Genomic DNA, 20,633 nt, shown 5'->3' on the forward strand with positions numbered 1-20,633 from the left:
ACAAATGGCCAATGTAAGCAGAGAGGTGAAAATCCTAAGAAAGAACCAAAAGGAATCCTATATAATAAAGAGCTAATATGCAAATGGTCATCATGTCCTCACACTGTAATGGCTCAGACACTCAACACTGGGGAGAGAGGAATGGGGACCAGCCAGGCACAAATGAGCTCGTGAGAGAGGAATGGGGACCAGTCAGGCTGCGGCCCAGAAGAGGGACAAGCCACCCGCCCCGCGGTCCTGGGTGCCTGCGGCTGCGGCCTGGGCAAAGCCGCCAGCCCACGGTACCCTGTTGCTGTGGCTGGCCTGGACAAAGCTGGCCTGGGTCCTGGGTGCCTATGGCCAGCCAGAGGGAGGGAAGCCCGGGTCCTGGGTGCCTGCTACTGGCCGGAGGAGGGAATCCTGGGTGCAGGGTGAGGCAGAGGTGGTTAGGGGCAATCAGGCCAGCAGGGGAGCAGTTAGGAGTGATCAGGTTGGTAGGGGAGAAGTTAGGGACGATCAGGCAGGCAGAGGTGGTTAGGGGCGATCAGGAAGGCAGGCAGAGGGGTTAGGAGCCAGTGGTCCCAGATTGCGAGAGGCAGTCGGACATCCCCTGAGGGGTCCCAATTGGAGAGGGTGCAGGCTGGGCTGAGGGACATCCCCCCCATGCACGAATTTTGTGCACCGGGCCTCTGGTATTAGAGATAAAAACTTAACAGAAATGAAGAATTACTTTGATGGGCTTACTAGTCAACTGGACACAGCTGAGGAAAGAATCTCTGAGCTAGAGGATATCTCAGTGGAATCCTCAAAAACTGAAAAGCAAAGAGAACAAAGACTGAAAAATACAGAACATCCAAGGATGGGACAGCTACAAAAGGTGTAACATACATGTAATGGGATTACCAGAAGGATAAGTAAGAGAAAGGAGCAGAAGAAATATTTGAAACAATAATGATTGAGAATTTCTCCAAATTTATGCAGACACTAAACCACTGATCCAGAAAGCTCAGAGTTCATCAAGTGGATAAATACCCCTCCTCCATGCCCCAAATGACACTTTGGCATGTCATTTTCAAACTATAGAAAATCAAAGATGAAAAAAATCCTGGAAGAAATCAGAGGAAAAAATATCTATTTTATATCTATTAAATAGCCTACTCCCTCCGCCCCCAAGGCCCTGGCAGCCATCATTCCACTTTCTGATTCTATGAATTCAACTACTTTAGATACCTCATATACATGGAATTATGTATTATTCGTTCTTCCGTAAGTTATATATTTCACTTAGCAAGTGTTCTCAAGGTTCATCCATGTTGTCACATATGACAAGATCTCCTTTTTAAAGGCTGCATGTATTCCATTGTATGTATATACCATTTAATCCATGGATGGACTTTTAGATGGTTTATACCTCTTGGCTATTGTGAATATGCTACACTGAACATGGAAGTACAACAATCTATTTAGGTTCTATTCTCAGTTCTTTTGGATAAATACCCAGAAGTGGGATTTCTGGATCATACGGTATTTCTATTTTTAACTTTTTGAGAAACCTTATGTTATTTTTTTGTAGTGGCCACATCATTTTACAGTTCCACCAACAGTGGACAAGGTTCTAATTTCTTCATATCATTGCCAACACTTGTTAATCTTAGATTTTTTTGTTTTTATAGTGGCCATCCTAACATATATGTGATATCTCATTGTAGTTTTGATTTACTTTTTTCTGGTGATTAGTGATGTTGAGCATCTTTTTGTATACCTTGTGGGCCATTTGTATGTCTTCTTAGGAGAAATGGCTATTTAAGTCCTTTGCCAGTTTTTTAAATTGGATTAATTGATTTTTCTGCTGATTGTAGGAGTTCCTAATATGTTTTGGCTATTAATTCCTTATCAGATAAATGATTTGCAGATATTTTCTGCCATTCATTAAATTGCCTTTTCATTTTGTTGATTTCCTTTGCTGTGCAGAAGTTTTTCAGTATGCTATAGTCCCATTTGTCAGTTTTTGCTTGTATTTCCTTTTTAGGTCATATTCAAGAAATTGTTGCCAAATCCAGTGACCTGAAACTTTCTCCAGTGTTTAAAAGAAAACACTAAGAGTTTTATAGTTTTAGGTCTTACATATAAGTCTTAAATCTATTTTGATTTGATTTTGTGTATATGAGTGTAGTGTAAGATAAGGATCCAGTTTTATTTATTTGCATGAATATTCTGTTTTCCCAGCACCGTTTATTGAAGAGACTATCCTTTCTCTTATGTAGTCTAGGCACCCTTGTTGAAGATTATTTGACTACTAGAGGCCTGGTGCATGAATTCGTGCATGGGTGGGCTCTGGCCAGCCCGCCCCAATTGGGGCTGATTGGGTCCGGGCCGGCAGCGGTGGTGGGATGCGGGTGGTTGGCTGGCCGGCCTCACCCCCAATTGGGATGGAGGGCTGATCTGGAGTGGGGCCAGCCGGGGAGAGGGGCCAAGGGGGCTCTGATTGGGCTGTTTGCTGCCATAGTGCACTTCATAGCAACCGGTCGTCCTGGCATTCCGGTTGCTTGGCTTTTTATATAGAGAGATATATGCATGGATTTATTTCTGGGCTCTCTGTTCTGCTCTATTGGTCTATATGTTTGCCTTTATGCCAGTACCATACTGTTTTGATTACTGTGGCTTTGTACTTTTTTCAAGTCAGAAAGTGTGAGAGGCCTCTAGTTCTTTCTCAAAGACTATTGTGACTATTTGAGAACTGTTTGAGACTTTCTGATTTGGATGGCTTTTATTTTTTGCCTAATTGCTCTAGCTAGGACTTTCTGTACTGTGTTGAATACAAGTGGTGAGAGTAGGCATCCTTGCCTTATTCCTCATTTTAAAGAAAAAGCTTTCAATTTTTCATTTTTGAGCATGATCTTAGCTGTGGACTTTTCATATATGGACTTTCTTATCTTGAGAACTTCTATCTATTCCTAGTTTGTATAGTGTTGTTTTTTTTTAATTTTACTGATTTTTTACAGAGAGGAAGGGAAAGGGATAGAGAATTAGAAACATCAATGAGAGCCCTAACTGGTTTGGCTCAGTGGATAGAGCATCGGCCTGTGGACTCAAGGGTCCCGGGTTTGATTCTGGTCAAGGGCATGTACCTTGGTTGTGGGCACATCCCCAATAGGGGGTGTGCAGGAGGCAGCTAATCGATGTTTCTCTCTTGTGGAGGTTTCTAACTATCCCTCTCCCTTCCTCTCTGTAAAAAATCAATAACATATATTTAAAAAAAAAAAAAAGAAACATCAATGAGGGAGAAACATCGATCAGCTGCCTCCTGCACGCTCCCTACTGGGTATGAGCCCGCAACCAAGGTACATGCCCTTGACTGGAATCGAACCTGGGACCCTTGAATCTGCAGTTCTATCCTTTGAGCCAAACCAGTTAGGGCTTATATAGTGTTTTTATCATGAAAGGTTGTTCAGTTCTGTCACATGCTTTTTCTGCATTGAGATAAAATTGATTAATTTTTAAAATAATTGATTTTTAGAATTTATCTTTATTGTTGACAGTATTACAAATATTTGTATATTGAGCCATCGTTGCATCCCAAGGATAAATCTCACTTGATCGTGGTGTATGATCCTTGTAATATGTTGTTGAGTTTGGTTTCATATTTTGTTGACGATTTTTGCATCTGTATTCATCAGAGATATTGGCCTGTAGTTTACTTGGTGGAGTCTGTCTAGCTTTGGTATCAGGTAATATTGGCTTTATAAAATGAGTTTGGATGTATTCCCTCCTCAATTTTTGGAAGAGTTTGAGAGGGATTGGTGATAATTAAATTCTTTTTAAAATGTTTGGTAGAATTCACCGGTGAACCTGTTTGGTTCTGGGCTTTACTTTGTTAGGAGGTTTTATTATTGATTCAATATTCTTATTAGTTAAAAGTGTGTTCGGGATAGGGGAGGTTAGGGGACTGTCTAGGGCGGGGGGACAAAAATGGACACATATGTAATACCCTGTGTATTACTTTAAGCAATAAAAAAAAAAAAAGTGTGTTCGGATTTCCTGTTTCTTCATGATTCAGTCTTGATACTTGCATGTTTTAGGATTTATTTCCTCTTGGTTATTGAATTTGTTGGCATCTAATTGTTGATAATAGTCTCATATGATATTTTTGTATTATAATGTTTTTGTATTATAATTTTTGTATTATAATTATAACAGTTATAATGTTTCCTCTTTTTATTGTTTTTTCTAAAAACTACTTTTTCTCTTGCTTTTCTAGTCTTTATTTTGTTTGTTTCTGCTTTAATATTTTTTATTTTCTTCTGCTGACGTTGGGTTTAGTTTTACATTTTTAGTTTTTCGAGGTGTAAAGTTAGGGCTTTATTTGAGGTCTTTTTTTTTTTTTAATGTATTTACCATCACTATAAACTTACCTCTTAGTATTGCCTTTGCTTCATTCCATAAGTCTTGATATATTATGTTTCTGTCTCAAGATATTTTCCAATTTCCCTTTTGATTTGTTCTTTGACCCATTGGTTGTTCAAAAGGTGTTTTTCAATTTCCACACATATGTGAATTTTCCAGTTTTCCTTATGTTACTGATTCCTAGTTTTGTTCTGTTGTTGTCAGAAAAAGATAGTCAATATGATTTCAAGCTTTTTAAATTTGTCATGACTTGTTTTGTGACCTAATATGTGATCTATCCTGGAGAATGTTTTATGTGTATTGGAGAAGAATATATTCTGCTATGTGATGGGATATTCTGTGTATGTCTGTTAAGTTCATGTGGTCTATAGTGTTCAAGCCATCTGTTTCCTTATTGATCTTCTGTCTGGATGTTCTATCCATTATTGAAACTGGGGTATTAAAATCTATTACGGTGTTACTCTCTGTTTCTTTATTCAGTTTGTCAATGTTTGTATCAATGTTTGTATTTAGGTGCTCTGATGTGGGGTTTATATATATTTACTAGAGGCTCGATGCATGAAATTCGTGCAAGAAAAGGCCTTCCTTCACATAGCTGCCAGCACCAGCTTCCCTCTGGCACCTGGGATCTGGGCTTCTCGCAGCCCAGGCTTCATCCGGAAGTTCGTCCGGAGAGATGTCCTGGAGGATGTCCGGTTTAATTAGCATATTATGCTTTTATTATTATAGATAATTATACATTCCAGGCAGATTGACCCTTTATTAATATATAGTGCTTTATTTTTGTTTCTTGTGATAGTTTTTGTATTTTTTAAAACATAATTTACTTAAAAATTTTTTAAAATAATTCTTTATTGTTGAAAGTATTACATATGTCCCCTTTTCCCCCCATGAACCCCCTCCAGCCTGCCCCAGGCCTCAGCACCATATTGTCTGCATCCATGGGTTATGCATATATACAGACAAGATCTTTGGTTGATTACCTCCCACCCACCCTCCCCCCAGTTTTTGTCTTAACATTTGAGAATATGTTTTTCATTGATTCTAGAGAAAAAGGAAGGGAGAGGGAGAGAAAGAGAGAGAAACAACCGTTGCTTGCCTCATGCCCCTACTACGGATGGAACCTGTAACCAGGGTATGTGCCCTGACCTGGAATCAAACCCATGACCATTTGGTGCGCAGGTTGATGATCTGTGCACTGTACAACACTGGCCAGGGCAGTTGCACCCATGTCTTTTGATTGGTAACTTCAGTTCCTTTGCATATAAAGTAAATTACAGGTAGAGAAGGAATCACTATTGCCATTTTGTTCATTATTTTTGTGTCTTGTAGCTTTTCGTCATTTTTTTCTCTCTCATTGTTTTCCTTGATGTGTCATTGACTGTGTGTGTGTGTTTGCTTGCTTTAATTTCGTTCTCATTTCCTTTTGTGTATTCTCCATAGACGTTTTCTCTGTGCTTACCATGGGTCTTACATAAAACATCTTATAGTTTTAATAATCTCTTTTAAGCTGATAACTTAACTTCAATAATTCTACTCTTTTTCTTTTCTCCACCTCCCATACATTGTCATCAATGTCACAAATTATATAGTGTATCCATAACATATTTTTATACTTATTTTTGTACTTTTGTCATTTGACTTTTGCACTAAAATTTAAAGTGATTGTTTTAATTTATTTTTACATTCTTAATTTTTAGAACAAGTTTATAGAGTTTAGCAGTTGTTATGTACATTTTGTGACAAAGTTCTAAATTTTGTGATATTTCAAAATTTTAAAAGTTGAATAAATCTAACAACTACTTTTTTTCTTATTTAAACAGAATTTTGAGACTGATGGTCAGCCATATTGAAGAATACATTGAACCTATACTTTTCTGAAGAATCAGTTCAAAAGATCCCCCAAAATACAAAAGGTAATGATAGGGTTGTATCTTAGAATGCACTTTGGAATGACATTTTTCCAGAAAAGTATATTTCAAAATCCATAAGCTATCTTGACACAATAATTTGGAGAGAGTTTTACTTAAAATTTTTTCCTGTTTTATTAATTTATCCTACAACATTTATTGTGCCAGCTATGTTCAGATACTATTTGTATACTGTGATGATCAAGACAGAAACTATTCCTGCTCTCAGGAGGCTTGCATTCTAAAGGGAGGGAGGACAAATAGTAAATAAAAAAGAATTTGTAGTTCTGTGCAGAGAATTCAAATGGATATAGAGACTGGCGACTGCTTTCATTAGTAGTTAGAGAAGCCCTCAATGAAGAAAAATGTTTCAGTTGTGATCTGAATGGCAAGAATGTGCCAACCATGTGAAGATCTGAGAGCGATCCCCTTCCTAGGGCAGTTATTATAGGAGGAGGCAGTGAAACAAAAATGACCATGGAAATAAAAAAAATTCTGAATAGCTGCAGCAATCCTGAGAAAGAAAAACAAAGTAGGAGGCATCTCAATACCAGATATCAAGCTGTATTACAGAGCCACTCAAAACTGCCGGGCACTGGCATGAGAACAGACATATAGACCAATGTAATAGAATAGAGAACCCAGAAATCCACCCAAATCACTATGCTGAATTAATATTTGACAAAGGAGGCAAGAGGATACAATGGAGTCAAGACAGTCTCTTCAGTAAATGGTATTGGGAAAATTGGACAGATACATGCAAAAAAATGAAACTAGACCACCAACTTACACCATACACAAAAATAAACTCAAAATGGATAAAGGACTTAAACGTAATACGGGAAACCATAAAAATACTAGAGGAATCCAAAGGCAGCAAAATCTCAGACATATGCCAAAGCAGTATCTTCACCGATACAGCTCCTAGGGCAGTGATGGCGAACCTATGACACGCGTGTCAGAGGTGACAAGCGAACTCATTTTTTTGGTTGATTTTTCTTTGTTAAATGGCATTTAAATATATAAAATAAATATCAATAATATAAGTCTTTGTTTTACTATGGTTGCAAATATCAAAAAATTTCTATATGTGACACGGCACCAGAGTTAAGTTAGGGTTTTTCAAAATGCTGACACACCGAGCTCAAAAGGTTCACCATCACTGTCCTAGGGCAATGGAAACTAAAGAGAAAATAAACAAATGGGACTACATCGAAATAAAAAGTGTATGGCAAAAGAAACCATCAGCAAAACAACAAGAAAGCCCACACTGCATGGGAGAACATATTTGCCAATGTGATCTATGATAAGGGTTTACTCTCCAACATTTACAGGGAACTCATATAACTTAACAAAAGGAAGAGAAACAACCCAATCAAAAAATGGACAACCGACCTAAATAGATACTTTCGAAAGAAGACATAAGGAAGGCCAAGAGACATATGAAAACATGTTCAAAGTCACCAATCATCCGAGAGATGCAAATCAAAATGACAATGAGATACCATCTCACACCTATCAGAATGGCTATCATCCACAAATCAACAAATGACAAGTGCTGGCGAGGATGCAGAGAAAAAGGAACTCTAATGTACTGCTGGTAGGAATGCAGACTGGTGCAGCCACTGTGGAGAACAGTATGGAGTTTCCTCATAAACCTAAAAATGAAACTCCTATTTGACCAAGTGATCCCACTTCTAGGAATATATCCCAAGAAACTAGAAACACCAATCAGAAAGAATATATGCACCTCTATATTCATAGCAGCACAATTTACAATAGCTAAGATTTGGAAACAGCCTAAGTGCCCATCAGCAGATGAATGGATTAAAAAACGGTGGTACATCTACAGGATGGAATACTTCGCTGCTGTAAAAAACAAGGAACTCCTACCATTTGCAACAGTATGGATGGACCTGGAGAACATTATTGCTAAGCAAAATAAGTCAGAGAAAGATAAATATCACATGATCTCACTCATTTGTGGAATATAATGAACAACGTAAATTGATGAGCAAAAACAGATCCAGAGATAGACACATTGATCAGCTGCTCAAACCTCAGAGGGAAAGTAGTGGAGGGTGGGGGATAAGGGGGAGAGATCAATCAAAGGACTTGCATGCATGCATATAAGCATAACCAGTGGGCACAGACACCAGGGGCATGATGGTATGAGCTGAGGGGGAGGAATGGGGGTATAAGGCCACATATGTAATACCTTAATCAATAAAGAAAGGGGGAAAATGACTACGGAATGCCTGAGGAACAGAAGGAGCAAATGTGGCTGTAGTATAGCAAGTGGGGAAGAGAACATACGGAGTTTAGCTTGGAGAAGAAAATGGGATAGGGGTAGGTTTGCAGAAGAAAGTTGTGTTCTGTTTTGGTATGTGATATTTTAGACAACTGTACAATCTGTAGTAATCTAAAAAGGGTAGTTGAATATATGACTCCTAAGTTGAGAATCTGATCTAGCAATGTGGGTTTGGGGATTATCTACTTAAAAACATATGTCTGGATGAAATTATCTAGGAAGTGTACATAGATTGAGAAGGATTTAGCCCTGGGATGTGTCAGTGTTAATTAGAGGAGAAGGAGCAGCCAGGGAGATAGGTGGACAAGCAGGAAAGTGTTCTGTCGTAGAAGCCAAGAAAAGTACTTAATAAATGCAGAAGTGGTCAGCTGCATCCCATGCTACTAAGATGTCAAATAGAGAGTACAGTAAAGCAGCCATTAGGTAACATGCATATCACTGATAACTCTAATATGAGTGAACAGTTTCAGAGTGTGAGAGGAGGATAACAGCCTGATTAAAATTGATGACGAGAGAAAGAAAATCTTCCAGTTAAGATGGCAAACAATACAGTTAAATTCAATTTTCTACCAAAAGTCATTAAAGCTGAAATAAAAGGATTTTTACAGAAGGTATAACTTCACAAGAACAAAGAGGATGGGAGAGGAAGCAATTGCAACACAATTTTAGAACCTAAAAAGTGAAAGAAAATGTGGTAACTTCCTTGTAGATCCTAGAATCCCAAGCCAGCTGTGAGAATGCTGAACATTATGGTACTACTATAGAACCTCTGAAATGTTCAGGAATTGAAAGCACTCTACTTCTGCAAATAGGAGTGCGGGTGGGACCCAAAACAGGATGATTTGCCTTTTTCTGACTGGAAAGCCAGGTAACTACCCCTTCCTGATCAGAGCAGAAGACTGGAGATTTATTCTCTAGCAAGAATAAAATAGAGAAGTATAAAACATAGGTGAGAATAGGGGTACCATATTAAAAATAGGGGGATTAAGAACCTAGGATACCAGATTTTTATAATTTTCAGTCAATAGTTTAGAAGATTTTTCTCTGGAATTATAAGCAGCCTAAGACAAAAGATCTGAAGGAACTGACTTAAGAATTCCCCCGAAGGGCCCTAGCCGGTTTGGCTCAGTGGATATAGTGTTGGTCCTCGGACCAAAGGATCCCAGATTTGATTCCAATCAAGGGCAGGTACCTCAGTTGAAGGCTTCTCTGCAGCCCAGGCCCTGGTCAGGGCGTGTGCAGGAGGCAACCAATCAATGTGTTTCTCTCATATCGATGTTTCTCTCTGTCTTTTCCTCTCTCTTCCACTCTCCCTAAAAATCAATGGAAAAATATCCTTGGGTTAGGATTAATTAAAAAATCCTATATAATAATAGACAAACATGGTAATTAACCGTAGCTCTGACATGCTTCCCATTGGCTAATCAGGGCGATATGCAAATTAACTGCCAACCAAGATGGCGGCCGGCAGACAGGCAGCTGAAGCAAACAGGAGGCTTGCTTGCTCCAGTGACGGAGGAAGCCAAGGTTCCCTGCCTGCCGATGCCGGCCTCTGAGCTTGCACTCTAAGAAACAATGTTGCAAATATAGAAGCTAAACAAACCCAGATCCCTACTTTCAGCAGCCGTGGTTTCAGAGCTGCAGCCGGGCCTCAGAGCTAAAGCAGGCTCTCAGCTCCAGTGACAGCCATATAAGGTAAATAAATCCCAGAATAAAAAAGAAAAAAGGAAAAAAGGAGATGTTGGGAGCTTCAGTCACCCGCCAGCCTGAAAACAGCCCTCAGCCCCTCACCCAGACTGGCCAGGCACCCCAGTGGGGACGCCCACCCTGAAGCAACAAGATGGCGGCTAATTTGCATACTGAAGGCGGGCGGCAGCGGGCAAGGCTGTCCGCGGTCCAGGACCCGGATCTGTGACCTGGCGGGCGGGGGGCAGCACTGAGGCTGTCCACGGGACTAAGACACAGATCTGTGACCCTGCCAGGCGGGGGGCAGTGCTTGAGGCTGTCCACGGTCCTGGGACCCGGATCCGTGACCCTTCCCGGCGGGGCGGCAGCTCACACAGGGGCTAATCGGCCAGGGTTGGGCAGGGCAGGACGCCTGGCTTCCACCCAGCCCCAGTCACTCTGGGCAGGTGAGCAGCGCAGAGAGCCTCTCGACAGGGGAGGCAGGCCAGCGGAGGGCAGCCTCTACTCCCCACATGGCTGTGGTGACAGCTGTGAGTACGCCAAGCGGAGCCTGAAGGCTGAGCTGAAGTAGCACCTGCAGGCCATCAGCTCCCAGGAGTGGCTGTGCAAGATCCTCCTTCTGGCCCAGAAGGTACAGGATCGCAGGGACAGCCACCGTGGCGGGCCAGACTGACGTCCTCCTGGCTGCACCACGGGGGTCTGTGGATCTGCAAAGCCAGAGGCCTCCGGTGTGCACATCCCCCCCTGGCGTGCGAACATCCCCCAGCACACTGTCACCCTCTCACGCCTGCAACAGTTGCAAACCAAGGCGTGCACAAGTTCCCCCCACCTCTCCACCGCACTTCCATCAACCCGGCATGCCTAACACCCCCACAGGATGTGCACACATCCCCTCTGAGGCGCTCACGTCCTTTGTAGAGTGTCTGGGTGTTCTGGGTGCTGAGGGTGGGCGCCTGTGAGATGACAGTGAGAGGGAATGGAGGCCAGTGCAGCTACGAGATCACCTCTAGGGGGTTAATGCAGGTGCTGAGGCGGGAGCAGATGCAGACGGACACACCTGGTGGGCGTGGGCGGCCCTCGCTGAGGTGCCTTCTGTAAAGCGTTCAAGATCAAGAACTCAGAGGCGGAGAGGAATTCCGTCCTCTCAGTGCAACAGTGGGATAGTCGGGGCGACTGTAGAGGAGGAATGTGCCCTTTGGGTGCCAGCACCCATGAGCGAAGGCTGCCCTGACTGAGCCTCACTTGCTTGGGGCCTAGCGCACTCCTGCCAGGCAGCGGGTGACAGGACGTGCTTTTCCAAATTAATGAGAGAAAACGTTGATTCTCCTGCTGCCCATGAAGGTGGAAAGTGAAGTGGGGAGACGTGTGGGGAGTGAGCGAGGTTCCCTGTCTGGGGGTTCCAAATCTGCTGTTGGTTTCTTTCACCGCTGACTAGAGATACACAGGGTGTCCCCCCAAAATGTATGCACACTTTGAATACCTACTAATTCCAATGGTTTTAAGCATAAGAAAGAAACAACAATGGAGCTGTTATCTGTTAAAAGTGTGGGCACAAGCAGGTAGTTGGACATTCCCTGAGGGGTCTCAAATCAGAGAGGGTGAAGGCCAGACTGAGGGGCCCTTACCCCCCACCCCCTCACCCCAGTGCACGAATTTCGTGCACCGGGCTACTAGTAGATAATAAAAGTAAATAAAACAATTAAAAAAATAAAAGGATTCCCCCAAAGAAATATTCCAGCCCTGGTTGGGTGCCTTGGTTGGTTGGAGCATCATCTTGTATACCAAAAGGTTGTAGGTTTGTTTCCTGGTCAGGGTACATACCTAGGTTGCAGGTTATGTATATGGGTTGTTTTCCAGAGATGGAATGTCAGGCACTGAGATTTCCTGTTAAATACATTCTATTCAGAATTAAAAACATAACTGCTTTTATATTTGGCAAAATTTGAATTGTTTATAAAGTTTCTTTTCTCTTTAAAGAAAAGAAACTTTATATTTTTATTTATTTATATTTGTATTGATTTCAGAGAGGGAGGGAGGGAGGCAGAGAGAGAGAGAGAGAAATATCAATGATGAGAGAGAATCATTGATTGATTGCTCCTTGCACATCCCCTACAGGGTAATCAAGCCACATCCAGGCATGTGGCCTGACCGGGAATTGAACCCTGACCTCCTGGTTCATATGTTGATGCTCAACCACTGACCCACACCGGCTGGGCCTATAAAGTTCATTAATTACTAGTATCTCCCTATTTGATAAATATTTTTTAAAAGTTTGTTTTAAAAATGTTTATAAAAGACATATACTGCCCTTGGGTTTCATTGTTATAAAATAGTAATGTGGTGCTTACTCAGCTGGGAATCATATCACTGAATGACTTTGAGCTCAAGTTGCTTATGTTAAGGAACCTTTGATTCCTAGCTATAACTTGTGCTGAGCCAGCTCAGCCAAGGGTTCACAAGCCTGAGTGAGGGTGGTGAAGGATGGAGAAATGACAGTCAGAATAAGCTGGGTCTAGGTCAGTGGTTGGCAAACTGCAGCTTGTGAGCCATATGTGGCTCTTTTGCCCCTTGAGTGTGGCTCTTCCACAAAATACTGACTTCTGCACACGGGCCATGAAGTTTCAATTGCACTGTATGTGCGCGTCCGCATGTGGTATTTTGTGGAAGAGCCACACTCAAGGAGCCAAAGAGCCGCATGTGGCTCGCGAGCCACGGTTTGCCAACCTCAGGTCTAGATGAATCTTCCTGTGCCTGGCTGAGGCCACAGAGAGAGATCCAGAGGCAACGTGAACCTTTATTTTATAGCCAGAGGTAAACAAGGTAGTGGTCACCATAGTTACAATGTTCTTGTGAGTTTCACTTGTTTTGGCAGCACTTGCAGCACCTCCCACAGCCCATTAGCTACCCAGATAAGATCTAGGGAGCTCATAAGGTCAAGCCTAATTATGCTAAGAGGGCTGTGCCCTCTAAGCTGGGACTTGTTTGTGGCTTTGCCAACAGGACAGTCCAAGGCTTAACCCTATAGCCGCTCCCTACAGTAACTTAATCTCTTATAATTTAATTTGTGAACTTTGGATTCCAATGACATTAACTGATCCTTTCAAAGACATATTGCACACGATACTGGCCTATTAATGTTAATATTTAAGAAAAAAGACTTTTAATAAAACTTAATATATATTAGTTTGTATACTTGAAATTCCTTGCTGTATGTAGGGACATTACATGTCTTCTAAAACTGAATTTTCATGGGCATGTGTGACTCTGGCTAGTTTTGTTTTTTGTTTTTTGTGTTTTTTTTGTATTGAAAGTATGAGTCCTAGGGTAGTTGTCACACAAGAACTTTGACTGTTCCCCATTTCTGTTCTATTCCCCTATTACTACTTTGTTTCCTTAAAATTCGTTTGACACCATTTAAAGAAGTCAAGAGGAATCTTCTAACAATTTCTCCAAAGTGCTTAGGCCTATTTCACTCCCCCCCTAACCCCCCCCCCCCCCCGCCCCGACTTTTCCCTTAAATACAGCATGTCTGTCAGTTGGATGGAAAAGATCTTCTACTACAGTGTTAGATATACAGTCTTTATGCTGTTCAATTAGCTTACAGCAAATAATGTTTGGAAGAATATTGTTAACAATAGTAAACTAATGTAGCATTGGTTTGTATCTTCTAAACCATTTTGTATTCATTCTTCTTATAGTCAGCATGGCCCTTCCTAATCTAAGCCCTAATTCTTGGAGTCCTTTTTTTTATTTTCTAGTTTGTCCTATCTTACCTTTTGATAATTAAACGAACATATATCAGTGCCACATAAGGCTCAGATCTGGCCTTTTAACTTTAAACTGAAACTATTATTTTTTAATTAACCCAAATTGGCTCTTACTTTAGTACTGTTCTCTTTTTTCTAGTGATAGAACCATTCTCTGTTATTACCATGATGATAAATATGTCTTTTGGACCAGAGGGTTGTACTTAAGTGAACTTTAAAGTCTCTAACTCTAACATTCTGTAATTCCTGTGTTCCATCTGTTGATGTCCATGTAGACATTTAAAATCAGTATATTTTTTTCTGGTGCTAGTACTTTTTAGTTTTACCTTGGGGGATCACTCCTTTTTTTTTTTTTTAAGAAGTTTTAACCCTTCACAGTCTGATTTCTGTAGCCATAACCACACAGGTAGTGCAGCATCATTTATCAAGGGTTACTCTCTTCCTCTCATGAGTGTACATTTGAAAATGACAGCCCTAACCAGTTTGGCTCAGTGGATAGAGTGTCAGCCTGCAGACTGAGGGGTCCCAGGTTCGATTCCGGTCAGGGGTGTGTGCCTTGGTTGCGGGCACACCCCCAATAGGGGGTGTGCAGGAGGCAGCTGGTCAATGTTTCTCTCTCATCGATGTTTCTGGCTCTCTGTCCCTCTCCCTGCCTCTCTGTGAAAAGAATGAATAAAATATATTTTTTTTAAAAGAAAGAAAATGACAAAATATTTTAGAATCTATATTCTTAGAATACCTTTAATCTTCTCTGGTTTAGTTAGAGTTACATCTTAAATTGACACTATTTTCTAAATTTTATTTTATTTTATGATTATAACAATTTATTATATGCTCACTCTATAACAATGTGTTTGAGTATCTAAAGGAAATTACCAAAGTTAATCTAAGAAGTAAAGTCCTGAAGAACTAATTATAGTGGAAGAGAAGGGAAAGATTAAGATCTAGCATTAAAAAGGGAAATGAGACAGATGGTTCCACAGCTCAGTTTTCTAATCTTCAAAGAATACATTATATCAATGCTAATTAATTTATTCTAGGCCCTGGAAAAAAAGGAAAGTTTTTCAATTTATTTTATAAAGCAAGCATAATTTTAGTATTTAACTCTGATAAAGGTAGTATAAAAAAGGAAACTATTGACCTATCTTACAGCTATAGATGCAAAAATCCTAAATAAAATAGTAACAGATGTAGTCTAGAAATATAAAACTGTAGCTAAGAAGAGTTTGTTCTAGAATGATTAAACACAGCATCAAGAAATCTCACATAATACTTTTGTTGAAAAATTAAAGGTGAAAAATCATATCATCCTATTAATAGTTCCTGAAAAGCCATTTCATAAAATTCACCTATTAATCTTTAAGGAAAATAAGAACAAAATAATAGTTGTTGGATATCATAAAGTCTCTTTATCAAAAACCAATAGCTAGTATCATTCTAATTAGCAGAATATGGAAAACATTCTTATTAAAATCAAAAACCAGGCAAGAATGCCCACTATTTTCATTTTAATTTGGTATTTTCTTTTTCCCCCCCAATCTTTAATTTCTTTATTGATTAAGGTATTACACATGGTACCTCATGCTCCCCATAAGCCCCCCGCCCCATGCCCTAACCCCCCTGTTGTCTGTGTCCATTGGTTGGGCTTATATGCATGCATAGAGGTCCTTTGGTTGATCTCTCCCTCTTACCCCCACCCTCCTCTACTTTCCCTCTGAGGTTTGTCAGTCTTATCGCTGCTTCTCTGTCTCTGGATCTATCCCTGTTCGTCAGCCTATGTTGTTCACTATATTCCATAAATGAGTGAGATCATGTGGTATTTACTTTCTCTGACTGGCTTATTTCACTTAGCATAATGCTCTCCAGTTCCATCCATTCTGTTGCAAATGGTAAGAACTTCTTTTTTACCGCAGCATAGTATTCCATTGTGTAGATGTACCACAGCTTTTTAATCCACTCATCTGCTGATGGGCACTTAGGCTGTTTCCAAATCTTAGCTATGGTGACTTGTGCTGCTATGAACATAGGGATGCATATATCCTTTCTGATTGGTGTTTCTAGCTTCTTGGGATATATTCCTAGAAGTGGGATCACTGGGTCAAATGGGAGTTCCAGTTTTTTTGAGGAAACTCCATACTGTTCTCCACAGTGGCTGCACCAGTCTGCATTCCCACCAGAAGTGCAGGAGGGTTCCTTTTTCTCCACATCCTCTCCAGCACTTGTCGTTTGTTGATTTGTTGATGATAGGCATTCTGACAGGTGTGAGGTAATACCACATTGTCATTTTGATTTGCATCTCTCGTATAATTAGTGACTTTGAGCTTGTTTTCATATGTCTCTTGGCCTTCCGTATGTCCTCTTTTGAAAAGTGTCTATTTAGGTCCATCGCCCATTTTTTGATTGGATTGTTTATCTTCCTTTTGTTAAGTTGTATGAGTTCCCTGTAAATGCTGGAGGTTAAACCCTTATCGGTGATAACATTGGCAAATATGTTCTCCCATGCAGTGGGCTTTCTTGTTGTTTTGTTGATGGTTTCCTTTGCTGTGCAAAAGCTTTTTATTTTGATGTAGTTCCATTTGTTTATTTTCTCTTTAGTTTCCATTGCCCTAGGACAGTGATGGGGAACCTTTTGAGCGCGGTGTGTCAGCATTTTGAAAAACCCTAACTTAACTCTGGTGTCGTGTCACATATAGGAATTTTTTGATATTTGCAACCATAGTAAAACAAAGACTTATATTTTTGATATTTATTTTATATATTTAAATGCCATTTAACAAGGAAAAATCAACTAAAAAAATGAGTTCACGTGTCACCTCTGACACGCGTGTCATAGGTTCACCATTACTGCCCTAGGAGCAGTATCAGTGAAGAAATTCCTTCGGCATATGTCAGCAATTTCGCTGCTTGTGGATTCCTCTAGTATTTTTATAGTTTCCCGTCTTATGTTTAAGTCCTTTATCCATTTTGAGTTTATTTTTGTGTATGGTGTAAGTTGGTGGTCTAGTTTCATTTTTTTGCATGTATCTGTCCAATTTTCCCAACACCATTTATTGAAGAGACTGTCCTGACTCCATTGTATACTCTTGCCTCCTTTGTCGAATATTAATTGGGCATTTTGGTTTGGGTTGGTTTATGAGTTCTCTTCTATTCCATTGATCTATATGTCTGTTTTTGTGCCAGGACAAGCTGTTTTAAGAACAGTGGCTTTGTAATACAGCTTGAGATCCCACCTAGTTTGTTCTTCTTTCTCAGGATTTTTGCAGCTATACAAGGTCTTTTTTTATTCCAGATGAATTTTTGCAATGTTCGTTCTAGATATATAAAATATGCCGTTGGTATTTTAATGGGGATTGCATTGAATCTATAGATTGCTTTGGGTAGTATGGACATTTTGATGATGTTGATTCTACCAGTCCATGAACATGGTATATCCTTCCATCTGTTTATGTCTTCCTCTATTTCTTTTTTCAGTGTCCTATAGTTTTTTGCATATAGGTCTTTTACCTCCTTAGTTAAGTTTATTCCTAGGTATCGTAATTTTTTTAGTGCAATGGTAAATCGGATTGCTTTTTTAGTTTCTCTTTCTGTAAGTTCCCTATTGGGGTAAAGAAATGCCTTAGATTTCTTGGCATTAATTTTGTATCCTGCTACATTGCCGAATTCATTTATTAAATCTAATAATGTTTTTATGGAGTCTTTAGGGTTTTCTAAGTACAGTATCATGTCATCTGCAAATAAGGACAGTTTTACTTCTTCTTTTCCAATTTGGATGCCTTTTATTTCTTCTTCTTGTCTGATCACAATGGCTAGTACTTCCAGTACTATGTTGAACAGGAGTGGTGAGAGTGGGCATCCCTGTCTTGTGCCTGTTCTTAGGGGAAATAGTTTTAGTTTTTGACCATTGAGCATGTTGTTGGCTGTGGGTTTGTCATATTTGGCTTTTATTATGTTGAGGTATGATCCTTCTATTCCTACCTTGCTGAGAGTTTTTATCAAGAAAGGGTGTTGGATCTTGTCAAATGCTTTTTCTGCATCAATTGATATGACTATGTGATTTTTGTCTCTCAATTTGTTTATGTGATGTATCACGTTTATTGATTTGCAGATATTGTACCATCCTTGCATCCCTGGGAATAAATCCTACTTGGTCATGGTGTATGATTTTTCTGATGTATTGCTGGATCCGATTTGCTAGAATTTTGTTGAGTATTTTGGCATCTATGTTCATGAGGGATATTGGCCTATAATTCTCTTTCATTGTGTTGTCTTTAACTGGTTTTGGTATTAGAGTGATGCTGGCTTCATAGAATGAGCTTGGATGTGTTCCTTCCTCTTGAATTTTTTGGAATAGCCTGAGGAGGATAAGTTTTAGTTCTTCCTTGAATGTTTGGTAAAACTCCCCTGTGAAGCCGTCTGGCCCCGGGCTTTTGTTTGCTGGGAGCTTTTTGATGACTGCTTCAATTTCTTCCATAGTTATTGGCCTATTGAGATTTTTAGAATCTTCCTGATTGAGTTTTGGAAGCTTGTATTTTTCTAGGAATATATCCATTTCCTCCAGATTGTCTAGTTTGTTGGTGTAGAGTTGTTAATAGTATTTTTTAACAGTCCTTTGAATTTCTATGGGGTCTGTTGTTATTTTGCCTCTTTCATTTCTGATTTTGTTTATTTGGGTCCTCTCTCTTTGCTTATTGGTGAGCCTGGCTAGAGGTTCATCAATCTTGTTTATCCTTTCAAAGAACGAGCTCTTGGTTTCATTGATCTTTTGTATTGTTTTTTTGGTCTCTATTCATTTATTTCTGCTCTGATCTTTATTATCTCCTTCCTTCTGCTCACTCTGGGGTTTTCTTGTTGCTCTCTTTCTAATTCTTTGAGTTGCGGAGTTAGATGATTTACTATCACTTTTTCTTGTTTTTTTTTAGGTAGGCCTGTAGAGCTATAAACTTTCCTCTCAGGACTGCTTTCATTGTGTCCCGTAAATTTTGAATTGTTGTGTTTTTATTGTCATTAGTTTCCAGCATATTTTAATTTCTTCTTTGATCTCATTGGTAACCCAGTCATTATTTAGTAGCATGCTATTCAGCTTCCAAGTGTTTGAGTTTTTTGGATTGTTTTTATTGTAGTTTATTTCTAATATTATGCCATTGTGATCTGAGAAGATGCTTGGTATGATTTCAGTCTTCTTGAATTTGGGGAGACTTTGCTTGTGACCCAATATGTAGTCTATTTTTGAAAATGTCCCATGTGCACTTGAGAAGAACATATATTCCGTGGCTTTGAGGTGAAATGTTCTGAAGATGTTAATTAAGTCCATCTGATCTAGTGAGTCATTTAGGATTGCTGTTTCTTTGCCGATTTTTTGTCTAGAGGATTTATCCAATGATGTCAGTGGTGTGTTTAAGTCCCCTACTGTGATTCTATTGTTGTCAATCTCTCCCTTGATATCTTCCAGGAGATTTTTTATGTATTTGGGTACTCCTGCATTTTTGCATATATGTTTATTAGGGTTATATCCTCTTGGTGTATCAATCCCTTTAGTATTATGAAGTGGCCTATTTTATCTCTTGTTATGGCCTTCACTTTGATGTCTACTTTATCAGATATAAGTATTGCTACCCCAGCTTTTTTTTCATTTCCATTTGCCTGAAAGATACTTTTCCATCCCTTCACTTTCAGCCTGTGTGAGTCCCTTCTTCTGAGGTGGATCTCTTGTAGACAGCATATATATGGGTCATATCTTTTTATCCATTCAACCACTCGATGTCTTTTGATTGTAACATTTAGTCCATTTACGTTTAAAGTTATTATTGAAAGGTACTTGTTTGTAGTAATTTCTATTTTTGTGCCTGTGTCCTTGCTTACCTTTTTATTTCTTCTTTTTACGGCATTCCCTTTAGCATTTCTTGCATTGCTGGCTTGGTAGTGATAAACTCCCTTAGCCTTTTTTTGTCTGTGAAGCTCCTGATTTCCCCTTCAATTTTGATTGATAGTTTTGCTTGATAGAGTATTCTTGGATTCAGACCTTTGCTTTGCAACACTTTGTATACCTCCTTCCATTCCCTTCTAGCTTGATGTGTTTCTTTTGGGAAATCATTTGATAATCTGGTGGGGGATCCTTTGTAGGTAACTCTCTGTCTCTCTCTTGCAGCCTTTAAGATTCTCTCTTTGTCATGAAGATTTGCCATTGTAATTATGATGTGTCTTGGTGTGGGTCTTTTGGGATTCATCTTGCTTGGGACTCTCTGTACTTGTGTAACTTTTTTCTTCCCCATATCCGGGAAGTTTTCTGTCATTATTTCTTCAAATAGATTTTCTCATCCTTGCTGCTCTTCTTGTCCTTCTGGCAGCCCTGTTATGCGTATGTTACTTCGTTTCATGTTATCCCAAAGCTCCCTTAGGCTCTCCTCCTGCTTTTTAATTTTTTTTCCAGTTGCTGTTCAGGTTGAACTTGTTTCTCTACCTTATCTTCTAACTCACTAGTTCAGTCCTCTGCTTCTTCTAGTCTTCTGTTGAAACCTTCCATGGTGTTTTTGATTGTAGCTATATCACTTTTCATTTCTTCCTGATTCTTGCATAGGT

General features: G+C 39.8%; 1 protein-coding gene across 2 annotated transcripts in view; it reads left to right on the plus strand.

Moving 5' to 3' along the window:
• CLOCK (clock circadian regulator) overlaps positions 1–20,633 on the plus strand; it is a 157,763-nt gene that overhangs the window by 61,870 nt on the left and 75,260 nt on the right. For both annotated transcript variants that reach the window (XM_081096991.1, XM_081096990.1), the window contains one exon: positions 6,207–6,299. The gene's annotated coding sequence lies outside the window, so the exon portion shown is untranslated. The remainder of the gene's footprint in view (positions 1–6,206; positions 6,300–20,633) is intronic.

This window comes from Myotis nattereri, assembly GCF_964212035.1.
Source record: "Myotis nattereri genome assembly, chromosome: 1".
Classification (NCBI taxonomy): Eukaryota; Metazoa; Chordata; class Mammalia; order Chiroptera; family Vespertilionidae; genus Myotis; species Myotis nattereri.